This window comes from Megascapheus bottae, chromosome 1 (assembly GCF_031878675.1).
Source record: "Megascapheus bottae isolate mThoBot1 chromosome 1, mThoBot2.hap1, whole genome shotgun sequence".
Lineage (NCBI taxonomy): Eukaryota > Metazoa > Chordata > Mammalia > Rodentia > Geomyidae > Megascapheus > Megascapheus bottae.
This window is the reverse complement of record NC_143509.1, coordinates 32777997-32795539: the sequence shown is the minus strand read 5'-3', so window position 1 is coordinate 32795539 and position 17543 is coordinate 32777997. Positions and strand designations below refer to the sequence as shown.

Sequence of the window (17543 nt, the reverse complement as noted above, 5' to 3'; positions counted from 1 at the left end):
TCCTTTTACCTTTTAGCGTGAATTGATTGATACTTCACACATATTACTTACAAGAACTGATTGATGCCATACATGATACTTACTAGAAACAAAATTTTACCTTGTCATTACATTTCCTTTGCTAGTATACTTTATTAAGAATTACTTTTTCAGCAGAGCCAGGTTGATGTGTCAATATCTTGACATTAAGATTTAGCCTTTGAATGAGTACTGATGGCCTACACCCCTGAAACCCTAGCTCTTTGAGAGGCTGATATCTGAAGAATGCAGCCTGAAGCCAGCCTGGGCAGGAAAGGCCATGAAACTTTGACCTCCAATGAACACCACAAAACCAGAAGTGGTACTTGGCTCAAAGTGGTAGAATGCTGGCAAAAAAGCTCAGGGACAGTGCTTAGGCCCTGATTTTAGGCCCCATGACTGACTCAAAAAAGGAAGAGAGAGAGAGAAAGAGAGAGAGAGAGAGAGAGAGAGAGAGAGAGAGAGAGAGAGAGAGAGAGAGAGAGAGAGAGAGAGAGAGAGAGGATCAGAAGTGATTGGTAAAACTCAGATACATCTACAAATATTTCCCTTCTCACACAAAAAAAGACATGATGTACTATTTCAACTTCTTAATCTTGTACCTTGTAAGGAGTGGTGATGAAATGTAGGTCGTTCATTAGTGTCTGATGGAAGCCTAACTGTTCTGGGAACTGAGTCCTTTGGCCCAGAGAAATGACTGCTGAAAAGACTTCGTGAAAGTCCTGAGCATTTCTGACAGAACCATTTTTAGCTGGGTTTTTGTTGTTGTTGTTGTTGTTGTTGTTGTTGTTGTTTTCCATTGGAGGAAGGTTAGAGGTACGATTTTATAGGTAAAGAAAGAGATAATTTGGGCAACAAAAAGACGTATTATTTTCAAACGCTATACAAACTTATATTGGAACTAGATAGAAGCAAAAGATTTCCTAAATTAACTGGAAGAAAATACCCATCTTTCTATAAAGCTCAGTGTTGAATACTAATGGAAAAATTCTGAATCATGATTTGATGACCTGAAGACACAACTGTATCAGAAAATGCATGTATTCTCTCCTCTCCTTCCCTCTTTCTCCTGCCCTTCCCTTTTCTCTCTCCCTGGATTTTTAGGAAACTTTTGGATGCTGACACTAATTACTGATAATTAACAAAGGTAATTATTTTGAGACCGAAACTTAGCTTAGACATCTGGCCTAGCTTTCATCTAATTATCTTGGGAGTTAACTTGGAAATCTTACCTAGAATGTCTGGTAATAAACTAAAAGCTACAGGGAATAGAGCAATTTGTAGCTTCTTTAACTCTTCTTCTCCTGAAGCGAACTTGCAAATTTAATACTTTCCCATTGTTCTCAGAAATTATGTAATACAGATCTCTTTTTTTTGCTCATATCTTAGAATGGCTTTGAGTAAGACATTGTGGGTGACAGATGCCAAGAGCAGAACGATGATTACAACTGATAGATGTATTGGCAAATATTTCAGTTTGTATATATATAGGGTTAAATTTGTCTGTAAATGACAGAATATTTAAACTAACCCTGTGGGAAAGGAAAATATTTCTTTTCCTCTCTCAAATGTGTAAAATGTGTCAAAGTTTGGTACAGTTTAACCCACAGGCACCAGATTATATTTTTTCCCTTAAGAAGTGGACTTGACAGCCACTGGTGGCTCAGGCCTTTAACACAAGCTACTCAGAAAGCTTGGATCTGAGAATTGTGATTCAAAGCCAGCCTTGGCAGAAAATTCTATGAATCTCTTATCTCTAGTAAATTACTCAGAAAAAGCCAGAAGAGGTGCTGTGACTCAAGTGGTACAGTGCTAGCCTTGAACAAAAAGAGCCTCAGGGACAGCAGACAGCACCCAGACCCTGAGTTCAAGCTCCAAGAGCAGGAAAAAAAACAAACAAACAAAAACAAGTAGCCTTGACCTCCAAAATGGTTGCTCCTACTGTACCATCACATGCATGTTCCAGCTAGCCAAAAGGAAAAAGAGAGAGACTCAAAACCACAAGGTGTCCACCATTTCAATAGTTTCTTCTCTGATCAGAATTTAGTCATGTAACTACACATTACCTGTGAGGAAGACTGGAAATTCTTGCATTCCAAACAGTCTAACATTCAGAGGTTCTATTAGATAACTAGGAATAGGTATTACTTGGAGGAAATTATAATGCATATAAATACTTGCCAACTTGGTGGTATACATTAAGCAATAGGAGTAACCAGAATTCTGGTGGTTAAAAGTAGCCACAGATGGGGACGGGAGTTTGTCCTAGTGGTAGAGTGGTAGACCTGAGTTCAATTCCTCATTACCACATACATATAAAAAAGCCAGAAGTAATGCTGAGGCTCAAGTGGTAGAGCTCTACCCTTGAGAAAGTCCAAGGACAGTGCTCAGGCTCTGAACTCAACCCCAGCCGACAAGTGAATTATAAAAGTACAAGCCAATCAAAGGCCCCAGAGATCTGAAAATATTTATTAATTAACACAATAATTTCTAGTGCATGTCAGAAGCCCATTAGGAATATTCAGTTGTGATATTACTTTTCATGTGCTCTTAGCAAAGTAGTCACTTCTGTGTTTTCAAAAAGTCACTACTCCATGTAGGTAATTCTTATCACAATAATTCATAATGGTTCAAATAGGTATGCATTGATTCAAAGACAATTTAACTTTCAAAAAGCACTAAACTTTAATCTTTGAGGTATTTCAGAAAATTTCAGGCATTTATTTAAACGAGCTAGATGAAATAACTTATTTTCATATGTTTTATTTGTGCCAAAATTAGGCCAGTTGTTCCTTATCTCTTTGGTCAACTGATGAATTGTCCTCAAGTTACAATGAATCATAATCCAATCTTGGGTTTAAATATTGTATATCTCAAGTCAAGGCATTCGAGCAAAATATACAAGCTGAGGATAACACAAATTGAAATCATTTTCATGCCAAGATACTCTCTATATTTTTTAAAGAGGGCTATGCAAATTCATTAACTATAAAAATAGTAGAGCCTCATCAGTTGAGGTATCATATGCCTAAAATCATACTTCCTCAGGAAGCTGAGATGGGAAGAGATTGGAGTTAGAGACTAACTTACCTCATCCATTTCATCATCCAATAGCTGGTGAGGTGGTGTACATCTGTCCTTACAGCTATGTGCCAAGTGTAAAAAGGAGGATCCCAATTCACATGTGCCCTAACACAAAGCCTCATTCAAAAAGAAAATGGAAATAGAATGATCTGAAGGTCTGGCTCAAGTGATAGAGTATCCACCCAGAAGCATAACACCATGAGTAAAAACCCCAGTACCACACACACACACACACACACACACACACACACACACACACTAAGGATGCATTTGCATATTAGGCAATATATACTACTGCTCAATGAATTGCTTAGCTGGCAGTAAAAAGGAAAATTTTAATTAATAGACATTGTAACCACATTTTCAAGGGAATAATAATAGTAATTAATATAGACTCCTAGAGAGTTGTAAAAGGTCAAAGGACCGTAGTCAGATGTTTCTTATCACATTTGAGAACCAAGTCAAAACCATCAGTTTAGCTTCAATCAGAGGATGTGAGTAGTTAAAAAGGCTTCTACTTCTGAATGAGAATAAGTGTGTATTTCCCCTTCAAGTGTCACAGCTTCAAGCAATCTTATTGAACCAGTCCAAGAAAGAAGAATAAAGCATTCCCTTCCCCCCACAGAAACTTTCACATCACAGAAGAACTCCTTTCAGTGCTACTCTTCTTTTAATATCCTGATGCCCATGATCTGCAAAGTTAAATAATTAGCAAATTTAATAATTTCATAGTTTTTCTGCATGCCAGCTACTGCATTACCCATTTTGGTGCTATGTTCACTCATTATTCTATTTTCTTCTCACACCAGCCAATGAAACTAGATAGACAGTGGAAATAACTGGCTCAAAGGTCCTTCAACCTTATTCGTTGAAGACTGGCCCCCACCGCCACGCTCTTATAAGTTAGTGGATAGTGATTAGTCAATTGGAGGTGTGCCCCTGAAGGAACAGGGAAGTTGTAGTCTCTTCCTCTTTGCTCCCCTGCACGCTCGCTCACTCACTCAGGATGGAAGTAGTGGGATTCACACTGCATTTCTGCCTACTGCCTCAGCACAAGCTCAAATGATCAGGCCAAGCTATTAGGCTCCAGAACTACCAAAAATGGGAGCCCAAACAGCCCTTTCTCTTTCTGAAAGAAGTGTGTCATGTATTTTGTTATATTAAAAGAAAGCTGACTAGCACATTTACCCTCAAGTTCACATTGTGTAGTTTGACCTTGACAGTCTTTAATGCCTAATACTGACTTCGTGGGGGTAGGGGGAAGAAAAACAAACAAAAAACCTTTATTTGGCATTTTTAATTTTTAATCTTAATTTATTTTTAAATAGTGGTACAAAGGGGTTTCAGTTCAATGTATCAGCCAGGCATCAGTGGCTCACATCTCTAACCCTAGCTACTCAGGAGGCCAAAATCTGAGGATTGCAGTTCGAAGCCAGCTTAGGCAGGCAAGTCCAATCAACCACCCAAAAGCCAGAAGTGGAGCTGTGGCTCAAGTGGTAGAACACTCATCTTAATCAAAAAAGCTCAGAGAGGGCACCTAGGCCCTGAGTTCAAGCCCCAGGATAAACATTAAAAAATTACTACTTCAACATATCGATTTATGAGTAAAATTCATCTTGAACAGTGTTACCCTCTTATTGTTCTCACCCATACTTGCCATGCAGTGCAGTTACCTGCTTCTATTTTCACCCATGTACAGTGACTAATGACTACCCTTCTCTCTATGGCAATGCCCCTTTGGCCTCCCCTATCTCTAACAATACCTGTTTCTGTTTCGTTGGTAGTCAGTTATGTTCAACTATAAGTTACTTCTTCAAAGCTGGTACTCCGTCATGATCCTCCCCTCTGAATACCATCCTGTATGGTTTGCCGAACGGAACTGCTGCTTAATTGTACAAGTAGAAAAGAGTTAAATGGGGGGGAGAGCATACTGCCAGCCTGCACAAGATGGAGGGGTGCAGGGATGCATGAGGGGGAAACAAGTGGAAGGGAAGTGGCAAGGGAAAGGCTGCTAGGGGGCCGAGGGCAAAATAAGGGGCAGAGCTAATGATGGAGACTGATGTGTGTGTGTGTGTGTGTGTGTGTGTGTGTGTGTGTGTGTGTGTGTGTGTGTGTGTAGAGAGAGAGAGGTGGGAAGGGGACTATTTTCCCCGGGCAGACCTAACAACATACCTTAGCTAATAGGTTTCTCTACTTATGCATGTGTCCCTGTATGTTTTCATATACACTTATAATTTAGAGCTAACCTCCACATAGGAGAGAAAACATGTCATTTGTCCCTCTGAGCCTGAGTTACTTGATCATAGCTTAAGTTTTTGCAAGGTCCATCTTTTTCCCTGCAAATGACATAATATGAAGTCTTGGGTAACAAGATAAATGTTTGTATACATGCATATGTATATATATGTACATATGTATGTATATCTACCTACACACAAACACACACACACACATATATATATATCATATTTTTAATCTGAGCTATCTCTGTGTCTTGGCTGTGGTGACTTGTGCAGGTAATGAGAACACATGCCGCCTCCACTGTACGCTGACTTGTAATCTTCTGGGTAAATGTCTAAGAGTGCTTCTGCTGCTGCTGCATCTAGTTCTACGCTTACGTTTTGAGGAATCTCTCCTTGCCCTCCATAGTGATTGGGCTAGTTTATATTTCCTACCTGTAGTGTAATGGAGTTCCATTTTCCCCATATACCAGCCAACATGAACTGTTCCTACTCTGGGGTAAGACAGAATCTTAGTGTTGCTTTGCTATGCATTTCCTTTATGACTAGAAATGAGGAACATCTCTTCCTGTGTCTACTGACCATCTTTACTTCTTCTGAAAAGCCTTTCTTTAGCTTTTTTTTTTTTGGCCATTTATTCATTGGGTTATTGATTCTTTGAGTTTAGTTTCTTTTTTTTTTTTTGCCAGTCCTGGGCTTGAGCTCAGGGCCTGAGCACTGTTCTTGGACTTTCTCAGGGCTAGAGCTCTACCACTTGAGCCTCAGCACCACTTCCGGCTTTTTTCTATATGTGGTACCAAGGAATCGAACCTGGGTCTTCATGCATGCTAGGCAAGCACTTTAACCACTAGGCCAAACTCCCGGCCCCAAGTTTAATTTCTTTTTTATTTTATTTTTTGTCAGGGTAATGAATAGAGGGATTACAGTTCATCAGGTAGTAGGGGCATTACTTCTCGTACATTGATTTCCCTTATCCTTTATGTTTTCGTCCCCCTTTCTCTCCCCCCTGTGGTTTAGTTTCTTGAGCTCCTTTTAATGTCTTAAGCTCCATTTTCTAGGCTTTATATATTTTTTCATTATAGTCATTATCTTTAAGGATGATCATTTAACATGTCAATTTGTGGGTACAAGGCCTCTTGATTGGTGTCATCATCATTCTCCCCTTTCCCTCCCAGCTCTGCCCTTTCCCTCAATTTTCCTATTGAGTTCCTTTTCTATTCTGGGTATCAGGCCCTTGTCAGATGCACAACTAGCCAAGATTTCCCATTTGGTAGGCTCTTTCGCATAGTCACTGTGTTCTTTTGCAATGCAAAGACTTTTTAGCTTGATGTAATCCAAATGGTCACTTTTCTTTCCAAATTACTGATCCCTTAGAATTTTACTCAAGAAATTCCTGCCTATATCAGTAAGTTATCAAGTTTGCTGCCACTTCCTTGTAGTAGTTTCAAGGTTTAAGGTTTACATTGAGGCCTTGGATTCATTTTGAATTGCTATTAACACAAGGTAGCAGACAAGGATCCTGTTTTTGCCTGCTGCAGGTGGACATTCAGTTTCCCCAACATCGTCTGTAGAAAAGAAAGAAGCTGGCCAGGAGTTTGGCCTAGTGGTAGAGTGCTTGCCTAGCATGCACGAAGACTCGGGTTCGATTCCTCGGTACCACATACTTAGAAAAAGCCGGAAATGGTGCTAAGGCTCAAGTGGTAGAGCTCTAGCCTTGAGAAAGTCCAAGGACAGTGCTCAGGCCCTGAGCTTAAGCCCAGGACTGGCAAAAAAAAGCTTTGCAAACAATAGTTTCAGTATCTATGCTTCAGAAGTTTTGGACCTGCAAAATTATGTTTTTAAAGTATGTGGAAGAATGGGTTAACACTGCACTCAGATTGCAGAAGACCATTACAAAAATTACTATTACATCATTATTTCACAAAATAATGGTTCAGCACTAAGCCAGTACAAAGGAATGGAGAAAATGGAAAGGTTCAGCACCAAAAAACTAGAAAGGAAGAAAGAAAATGGAAAGGTCATGTGTTTAGAATGAAGGGTATTTTTTAAATACATTACATTTTAATTTTAAAGAAATATTATTAACTTGCCTTTTTTTCATTTCCCCTTGGATCAAGACAGCACAGGTCTGAGAACCAGTTTTTGCAATCATTGTTCTAGAACACATTCCCTTTATGGTAAACGTTAGGTATCCAGGACAATTGAACCCACACGAGGGCCTTCTTATAAGATTACTCCCAGTGTAATGGAATTTGGTATGAAGCAGGTCCATTTTGGATCCCATTCAAGGGGGTTTATTTAATGAAGTAGCAAAGATATCTCATTATAGGGCCGACTCACCTATAATTGCTCTGCTGAGAATAATTCTGTAGCAAGTCTCTAGGGCATAACAATGAGACTATCCCAGAAAGCTCAATTTAAATGGATTCTAACACAGGTATTTCTTTGTGCAACATAATCAGTAAATTAAGAGTTTACCCAGTTCTCAGAGTGTCTGGGCCGTCCTATTACATATCAGTGGTTTTGCATGTGGATTCATACCCCAGTTCCTAAATTCTTGCTGGACTCTGGGCTTTTTCCCTCATTTTCCTATCAATAGCCCTCTAAGATTGCTATTCTCATCCCCATTTTCCAGATGAAGAAACTGATGTTCTCAAAAGTTTACATAACTTACATAAATTGACACAGCTTCTGTGTGACAGAGCTGAGATGAATGTCAGGTGGCCTGATTTCACATCAGAGTTTTTTACACTTCTACTTTTTATATTTTAACTTACATAAAAATTGCAAGGAATCTTATTAAAAATACAGATTCTGAATTTATCACATAGGACACAAGATAGCTAATTTCAATTAGGTTTCAGATGTTCTCTTTGCCTCCTATCCAGGGCCCACTAAGTAGCAATTGGTTCTCAAACAACTGCCATCACACCTGAAGCAAGAGCAAACCTTCTTTAAGTGTATAGACCATTACGCCACGAATCGTGCCTCTCTTCTTACCTTCTAGGTATAAACTGTCTGTTGAACTCTGTCTGTTCAGTATTAGATATTTGTTTTAATTTGATTATTGCACCTTCCTTCCCTAGGGATATCATACTAATAAGTACTTAATGAAGAAAGATATTTGAAAAAAAAAGAGCACTAGCACACTTTCATGGGAGGAAAATACCAAATGAAAACCTTCTGATCCTTGAAAATTAAAGGATGAAATTAGCAACTTTTTTAGAATTAAACAATGACTCTGTAAAATTGCTCTCAAGAAAATTAAACTGTATGATCAATAGAAAAAAAGTATGCTAATATCACTAACAGATACCTGGTTGGACCTGACACAGTCTAGATGCTGGAAATGTGAATAGGAATGGAGCCTACTCCTGCCTGCTCTCAGGGGTCACAGGTTAGATACTGAGTGCCAAGGCATATCTGCACTTGGGGTTATGGGTTGTTTTCTTTTTGTTGTTGTTGTTGGTTTTATTGTTTTGTTTTCATTTTAGTGTGTTATTGTTTAAAAGACATTTTTAACCTAAAAGGTGACCTTGAAGAGGACACGTAGAAAGACTGGCTACATTTCTCAGTTTAATTTAATTCTATCAGGGGATCCTCATCCCATCCCTAGGGGAATTAAAAACAAACAAACAAACAAAAAAACACTGAAAGATGGAAGCTAATTAGAGAAGAACTGAATATCAGTTTAAGACTTCAGGAATTAGAGAAGTGATGCTAAGATGCCGCCATAGGAGACTTGGAGGACATAGAGAGACACCCCCCCCAACTGCCTGAGCCCCTATTACTGGCGGCCTGTGACCCCAGATTGTAGCCCTTCAGAGAGCACTCACCTCAGACACTCTGACTACTGTGCCTTCTCTGGACTGAAGTAGACATTTGCATATCAGCTGAAGGAGCCAACATTCTAATTGGTAGGCAATGGTGTCCCCACAGCAGGCCAGGAAAAGGTGGGGTAGGGTTGGGGGAAGGAGTGTAGATCAGTGTAGATCGAGTTTTCACATTATTCCATGATGACTGTCTGGAAAGAAGAGTAGGAGAGTTCCACAGGACCAAAACATAAGTGGTATTCCATATAAAAAGACTATGGAAGTCACTGGTTGTTTTTTGTTTGGATTTTTTTGGTCTTGTTTTAGCTGCTGTTTCTGGGGCTTGAACTCGGGGCCTAAGCACTATCCCTGAGCTTGTGTACATAAGGCTTGTACTCTACCACTTAAGGCTCTACTTTTGTCTTTTTTATTTTTTTTTTTTTGAGGGGGAAGAGGAATCCTAAACTGGAGATCAGGGTCTCAAGGACTTTTTTACACAGGCTGGCTTCCACCTGTGACCCTTAGAGCTCAGCTTCCTGAGTGGCTAGGATTACAGGTGTAAGCATGGTGCCCAGCTAAAAGCCAGTTCTTAATGTAAGTGTAATCACTTGAGGAATTGCTCTATCTGTGTGGATGCTCAAACCTACTCCCAGGAATCTGATACAGTTGGCTCGGATCTAGACAACCACCATGCTGGATGACCAGCACGCCATATTCCCACATGCATCATTGAGTTGCTCCAGATTGAGAACCAATAGCACAGAAGCTGGCCATCTCTTTTCTCTCTTAAAATCATCTACAGTACTTGCAAACCCCTCTGCAACTTCTAAAGACAATGAATGGGAGCAATGTATAAGCATTCCAAAGCAATTAAACAGCATCTAGATGACCTGTCAGTTTTCCCGAGGGCATAATCCATGATTATAATAGGACTGAAATACCCACTGTGTCATTTCCACACAATTCCACTCTACTGTTGGACAATTCCTTTGCATCATTGTAAAACATATATCAATTAAAAAAACAAATTAAAAGTCATACAAGAAAATTAAATATTATACCTCATATTTACTCTTTTGAAGCTTATACTTAGAATAACTTTTTAGTACTCACTTAAGGTAAAAATTAACTTAAGGACTCCTTTCCTATTACTACTAAAGAATTGATTCATAGTAACCTCTGACTAGTGGTAATCTGAATTATTAAATGTATTCCTGATTGAAGTTATCACCAAAACAAAAAAGAGATTAATCCACAGGATGCAGAATCGACTTTTGTTTATGAACAGGATTGCTTTCATAGTTAGAAGTAGACATTTTTGTTAACTTTCAAAAATGTAATTTTTAGTTCGAATAATCTCACTCACTCACAAAACTTGATGATTTAGGACACCTTGGAAATCATGGATTTATGTTGATTTAGGAGTGACCTGTGGAAATAGACTGACACTACCTAGGGAAGAAGCTCACTGTGCATACGAGTATTCCCTGTTTCTTCTCCAAACCTCTGGGTTGAGAAGTCCAATGAAAGCAGGTGATTGCTAGCCCTAGCGTCAATCCTGGGCTCCAGCAATGGTGGGCACTGTGCCAGACACAATGGCATGAAGATACCAGAACACAGCCACAGAATCTCCTCACCTCTCAGAGCCAAGTGTTTGCTCTGCATCCTTGTGGTTTCAGGACAAATATGGTTCCTTTACCACTACAAAACCATGTGGTTTCTACTGCCACTCCAATCCGACATGATTTTGATTGAGGGCTCACGCACATTAAAAATGATTCTTACTCAAATATTGGTTAATGTTACTAAACATTTCTCCAACTATTTATCTTTTGGTATTTAGTACAGGGTTCTCACATACAGTGCAACTCTATGTTCAAATGAAGCCCACATGTCCTGAGTACCTGAGATCTACTTTGTTTTGTCACAGAAATGGACCATCAACTTGTCTAAGAGCAAGTTTATCGAGAAGATCACAGTTCAAGGCCAGCCTAGGAAAAACATTAGTAAGACTTTAATCTCAGTGAAAATAAGCTAGGTGTAGTAGGTAGGAAATATGAATGGGAGGATTGTGGTCCAAGGCCACAGTCCCAGAGCAAAAAGTACCAAGACTCTCACCAGAAAATAACTACAAAGTGGAAAGTTCCTCTCTAGCAAGGACTTAAGTTCAAATCCCAGGACTGCCAAAAGTAAAGCAGAGAACAGGAGAGGGGAGGGAAAAGAAAAAAAAGAGTGGAATAAATGAAGGAAAGAAGGAATTAGAGAAGAAAAAAGGAAAAGGAAGAAAAAAGAAAGGAGGAAGGGGATGTATTAAGTCTCAGGCTTGTAGTTTGAGATTTGAGAGAAATCTCAATTTCCATTAATTCGGTTTGCTAATATAGGGGAGTTGAGTTTAAAAGCATGAGAGGCCAAGATATGTGAAGATTTACCCATAGCTGGGTGTCAGAGCTTACTAAGATGACTGTGACCCAGGGCAAAGAGGAGCCATGACTTAAGAAATGTAGGGCAGTTATCTGGAGTCAACAAGATAGAGAGTAGACTCAAAGAGCCTGGAAGAGTCTACAGGGGAGACTGTCTAGATGACCTTGTTTTCCAGCACTCAGGTGATAAAGGAAAGTAAGAGGAACCACGTGACCTGACTGCAGGGTAGACGTGGGCTCCCTGGAGAAGCTAACAAACTGAAGATGGTGAAGGAAACATTTAACCTTGTAGTGAAGGGTATGGAGTAAATATTTACAATAAGCCATGTACATGAGACTGAACCACACTGAGTGGGGTGGAGCACAACCAGAGTCAGATTTGGGGGTGTCTTATTTAAAGACTGTGAAACATACATTGAAGCAGAAAGTATTAAGTATTTCCTGCAAGTCCAGCTGGCTGATGGTCCAGCATGGGCAGGAACCTGTGTGCATAATCCATTTGTGATGACCATCTTTGCATAGCTTAGAAAGCCCTGGTCAACGAAAGGAAAGGAAGCAGACATTCATAGTGAACACAGTAAAGAAAGAATTGTCCCCTGTACCTCTGCCGAATCTGTTTTTTCCTATGCATACACAAAGCCCAAAGTGAATGGGTTATTAGAAAGGGTTACTAGCAGTAAAGGTTATTAAAATTATGCAAATGGCTACAATGACAAATTGCTTTTATTACACACCTTTTAAGTTGGTAGGCAGGGTTGTTTGTACACTTTGACATGTTCATTTATATTTATTGGGCTTTCCTCCTGTTTTTGATATTTGAAATATTACCAAATAATTGTTTATGAGTACTTACAGAAAAGCAACCCAATGCACATAGTAGTAAGAATACTTTAAAATAAAGGAATCACCTTTCTTTCCCTAGAGCCTTTTAAAAAGTTAATTTGACATATCAATAAGTGAGAACTCTCCGTAGCTTTCTAAACACATTACATTGTGTGCTTTTAGGACACTCTCCTATGGACAATGCCTAGGGCACTGGCTTTGAGATAGGGGTCAAAGTTATTTGTTTTCATGTAACATTTAACACACAAGAAACTTTTTTTAATACCAAGCAGAATGATGAAAAATGAGCACTAATGAAACAATCAATATTCTGGCTTTCTGATGTCTTCATAAGGTGAGGATATTGAAAGCTGGTAATTTCACACCAGTTGGTTCATTTGTTTTTATTTTAATCAATCATGAGCTTGAAATTTCATTTATCAATGAGCAAGGGAAAAAATCACATAGCTTCAAGTAGCTCAGCCCTAATATAAACCTCAAATGAGCTGAATGTCTTATCATTTATTTGTATGGGTTAGAGGAACAGCAATCAAGTATCCACTTAAGCAAAGGAAGTACCTAAAATATTATAATCTCTAACACCTGGAGCATGTGTGATCTCAGTGTCTGGGAACCTCAGCTGACACACAGGGGTCTGCTCAGAGCTTCCAGCATTCGAGTTGCCTCTACAGATAACTGTAAAATTGAGTTGTCACCTGCTTCTCTCAGCACTGGGGGCAAGGAACACAGAGGCTGCATTCTGAAGCAGGCCCTGGAGTGCAAAGTGTTTGTGCTCATTAACTTAGTCACAGTTCCGCTAAGAGGTAGCGCCATCTCCCCTGTGGGTGTCCACTTAAGGAATCTCAATGGTGACCACCGCCATTCGTTAAGTTTGGCTGTCCCAGGAGGAATATAAAAAAATGACAATGAATCCCAAATGCCTTGACTGATGTTAGAGACGGCTGTAGTTGCCTGCCATCTATTTTTGACCTCTGGGTAAGTGCATCCTGATGACAGTGACAACATAGTGAGTTTCTTGGGTAAATCATTAGCTCAGCCACATGACATGACCAGATCAAGAAGAGGTGTGCCAGGCCTTCATGCAATCTCTGTTTTATGTACTTTAATAGCTCGTTTCATTTCTGAATAGTATTGTGTTTACAAAGTTCCAAGTTCAGATGTAGGAAATGGGGTATAAAGTCTCCTCTCCCTGCCTATCCTTCAGCCGCCACATTTCTGTCTAAACGAGCAACCATTGTTGACCTTGTAATTCAATCAATTATTAACAATATGGTAGCTGACAATATTCTATCTATATTCAAATATTATTTTTCTTAAAATAAGTCTCAAAGGTCATTTTTTCTCAGTCTATAACTCATGGCATAGCATTTCACTATTTTAAAGGTATCTATTCTTCACTGACGGTCATCTAGATTGTCTCCAGGGTTCTGTTCTTAACAACAGTGCTCCAACAATAACCCAATAGGCATGCCACTTTTCATGAATGCTCATGTCTATAGGATACAACCCTGGTGTTCAAGTCCAAAGAGTTTGCACATTGTATATAAATAAGGATTAGGATAAATTACACTCCTATGTTTCAGAGAACTATTTTTGTTTGCTCATAACAAGCTATTGTATTCTTCTGTATCTTTTCTAAAACAAGTTAAAAAAGTAGAAAGCAAATTTGTATTTTCTTATTACAAATGATTGCATATACATATATATATATATATAGTTGCCTATGCTTGAATCTTTTACATTGACTTTGGTACATATTTCCACTTTTATTATTTTTTCCCATTTGTTTGTATCTGGTTTGTGCTGGCTTGACCTTAGGGCTTTGTGCTCTTGGCTTTTTCTGCTCAAGGTTGGTGTTCCACCACCTAAACCACACCTCTAATTTTGACTATTTTCTGGTTGAGAGAAGACCCCAGACTGGCTTTGAACTGCATATCAGACCCCAGCCTCCTGAATGACTAAAATTATTGGCATGAGCCACTAGCACTTGACATGTTCTATTTTTGCATCCAGTTTCCTAATGGGTTGATGCCAATGTTAGGAAGGCTGTGGCTTTTAAATTCTAAACAAGTTAGAAAAGCCCCTTTCAGGCAAATAAATTTTCCTCTCTGTAATTCTGGTAATTCTCTATAGAGGAGCAGAAAATGACTTCCCTTTTTAATTTGTGTTCAGTTATAAACTTGCATTAGAACCCAATTACCACCCTTCACTGTGCCAGGTCCAGCCTGAGTGGCCATTTGTTACACTATGAGGTAACTGTCTCTAAAATTAAGTGTATGTTCATATTTTCAAGAAATGGGATAGTAGTTAAGCAATAACATTTACCAAAAAGAGAATTCTTACTCTATAAAAATTAGAAAGCTTTTTATTAGAAAGGCTCTTATACAAAAGCATTACTTCTCTTACACTGAGAGATTATAAAATCTACAAGGGCTAGTTTAGTGATTTAGGAATTATTACTTGAGATTTTCACCTTTTAGGTTTTCATGTTATTTCGAATATCTCCAGTCTACTACTGCTGCCATTGGTTCTAGAGACGTTCTGAAAAGAGTTATAACATAGCAGATGCTAATACCTATATAAATTTAGATTTCGCTTGTAATAGTCAATAAGCATAGTGGGTGGTAAGTACAGTTCTATTAGTTGTTGACTTTTGTTGAAAATGTCATCTTTAATTCATCTCTGGTATAAACCATTGATTACAAGTAGAAATACAATTTGATTCCTACTGATACATATTTACTCTAAAACAGGATATAAACATCTCAGTTGGGACTGGAGCTTGGCCTAATGATACAATGCTTGCCTAGCATGCAAGAAGCCCTGGGTTCGATTCTTCAATATCACATACACAGAAAAAGCCAGTAGTGGTGCTGGGGCTCAAGTGGTAGAGTGCTAACTTTGAGAAAGCTCAAAGACAATGCTCAGGCCCTGAGTTTAATCCCATGACTAGCAAAAAAATGAAATTAAAAAATTAATATCTCAATGATGGCTCTGTAAAACATGAAACTCACCTGGGAACTCTCTTGAACTGAGTGGAAATGACTGAAAGGGTATTTTTCTTGCATGATATCAGGAAACCACTGCAGAACTCTGAATATGAATTATGTCGATGAATCCAGTAAAAATGAATCTCACAGAAAGATGACAGATAGGTAGGTTTTCAAATGATTTCTTATCTTTAAAGAGGTGAAAGAAAAAAGAATTTTTCTTCACTTCCATATCTAGCCAAAAGTTAATAATTTGCAATTAATATTCCTCATTTTTTGTCCTCAAATTGTTTAAGTTCAAATACTTGGAGACTGATTTTTGTATGTGTTTTGGGTTTTGTTTTTGTCTTTCTTATTGTTATTGTAAAGGTGATATACAGAGGGGCTATAGTTGCATAAGTCATATAAACAGTGCATTTCTTTCTGAACAGTATCACCCCATTCCCTTGCTGTCTCCCAATTTTTTCTTCCCATCCCTACTCCCAAGTTATACAATGTATTTTCTACATAGTGTCTGGTGAGTACCACTGCTGAACTTATTCACCCATTGTCTCACATTTCTCTGCCCCCTCCCCCTCCCCCAAACAGATAAATGAACAAGCAAGACAGAAGGAAATGAAAACAAAGAAAAAAATTCCCTTGTTTCTATCTACTGGAACATATATATATATATACATATATGTATGCATATGTGTACATATATGTGTATGTATATATATATATAATCCTGGGGCTTGAGCTCTGGGCCTGGGCACTGTCCCTGGCCTCCTTTTGCTCAAGGTTAGTGCTCCGCTCTATACCACTTGAGCCACAGTGCCATTTCCAGCTTTTCCTGTGATTAAATGGAGATGAGTCTGCTAACCTTTTTTGCCTAGGCTGAGAGCCTCCAGAGTAGCTAGGATTACAGGCAAGAGTCACCAGTGCCCAGTGATAGATATTATTTTATGTGATCAGATGCACATAGCTATTGTGCCTATGTGATTCTGTCCCAAGAAAACTTTCCTTTGGTCTCACTCTGAGTTAATGTCTAGAAACCTATATATCATGTCCCATTGTATTTTTTTAGAGAATTCATCCTTTGTTTTAGTGCTGTTGTTTTGTTTTAATATTTTATTGTCTATAAATAGGCATGCAAAGGAATTTTGGTTCGACATGTCAGTTTGTGAATGTAATACATCTTGATCAATGTCAGGCCTTTCATCATTCTCCCCATCTCTCAGAGTGTGATGCATGTTAACTGTTGTTTATTGTTTGTACACTTATGTCAATATTCATTCAGTGGCTATTGTGTTAATTCTTATGACAACTTAAATGAGTAACATGATTATTAGCCCCATTTTGTAGATGAAGAAGATAGGCTTATGGCAAATCAACTTGCTTCATTAGCAAGTTAACTAACAAGAAACTAGCAAGATGTCTCATAAATAACTAGCAAGTCAAGTTCATCTAACTAGAAAATAGCATTTGAATAGCTGAGGTCACAAAATATAGTAACTGAAGCAACTGCATGATACTACCTATATGCCGGTGGAGCCTTTTTAAAAATTTTACAGAAAACCACAAATGATATCCAAAATATCACCATTACCTAGTAACTTTTATGAAAATATTACACATAAGTCTGAATAAATTCCAACATCTATTTGTTATGAGGTCAATAAGCTTACATAAAATGGAGCAGTTGTGTCTGTCATATTTTTCCCCTATGGGTGTGCCATATAGTTTTTGAAGAGGCTCCCTCTTCCAGGGTGAGGCTTCCATCATCCTGAAGTTTGATACTCAACTGAAACTGGATCTTTGAATTCTTTATGAGAAACTGAACATAAAAATAAAATTAGCCCAAGTCCCTTTAAAATACTTTTGACCAGATCTTATTTTCCCTTTTTTAAGCACATTTTAGCATAAACCTGCTGAGAAATATATGCCTGCCCTTTACGGTCATTTACTGGCTGAATGCTTACAACTATATGCTTGGAATTTGCCTTTAGCTCAAAATTACTTTTATTTTTAAAGCATTAGATAAACAATATAATATCCAAACAGGGATTTGGCTTTAAACATTTATGATTCATGTTCTTAAATAGGTACTAAGCAAACCACACAGTGAGATGGCTGTTGTTCTTACAGTGAGAAAAT

General features: G+C 38.4%; 1 protein-coding gene across 1 annotated transcript in view; it reads left to right on the top strand.

Annotated features, from left to right (window-relative positions):
- Spata16 (spermatogenesis associated 16) overlaps nt 1-17543 on the top strand; it is a 228129-nt gene that overhangs the window by 28377 nt on the left and 182209 nt on the right. The window lies entirely within an intron of this gene.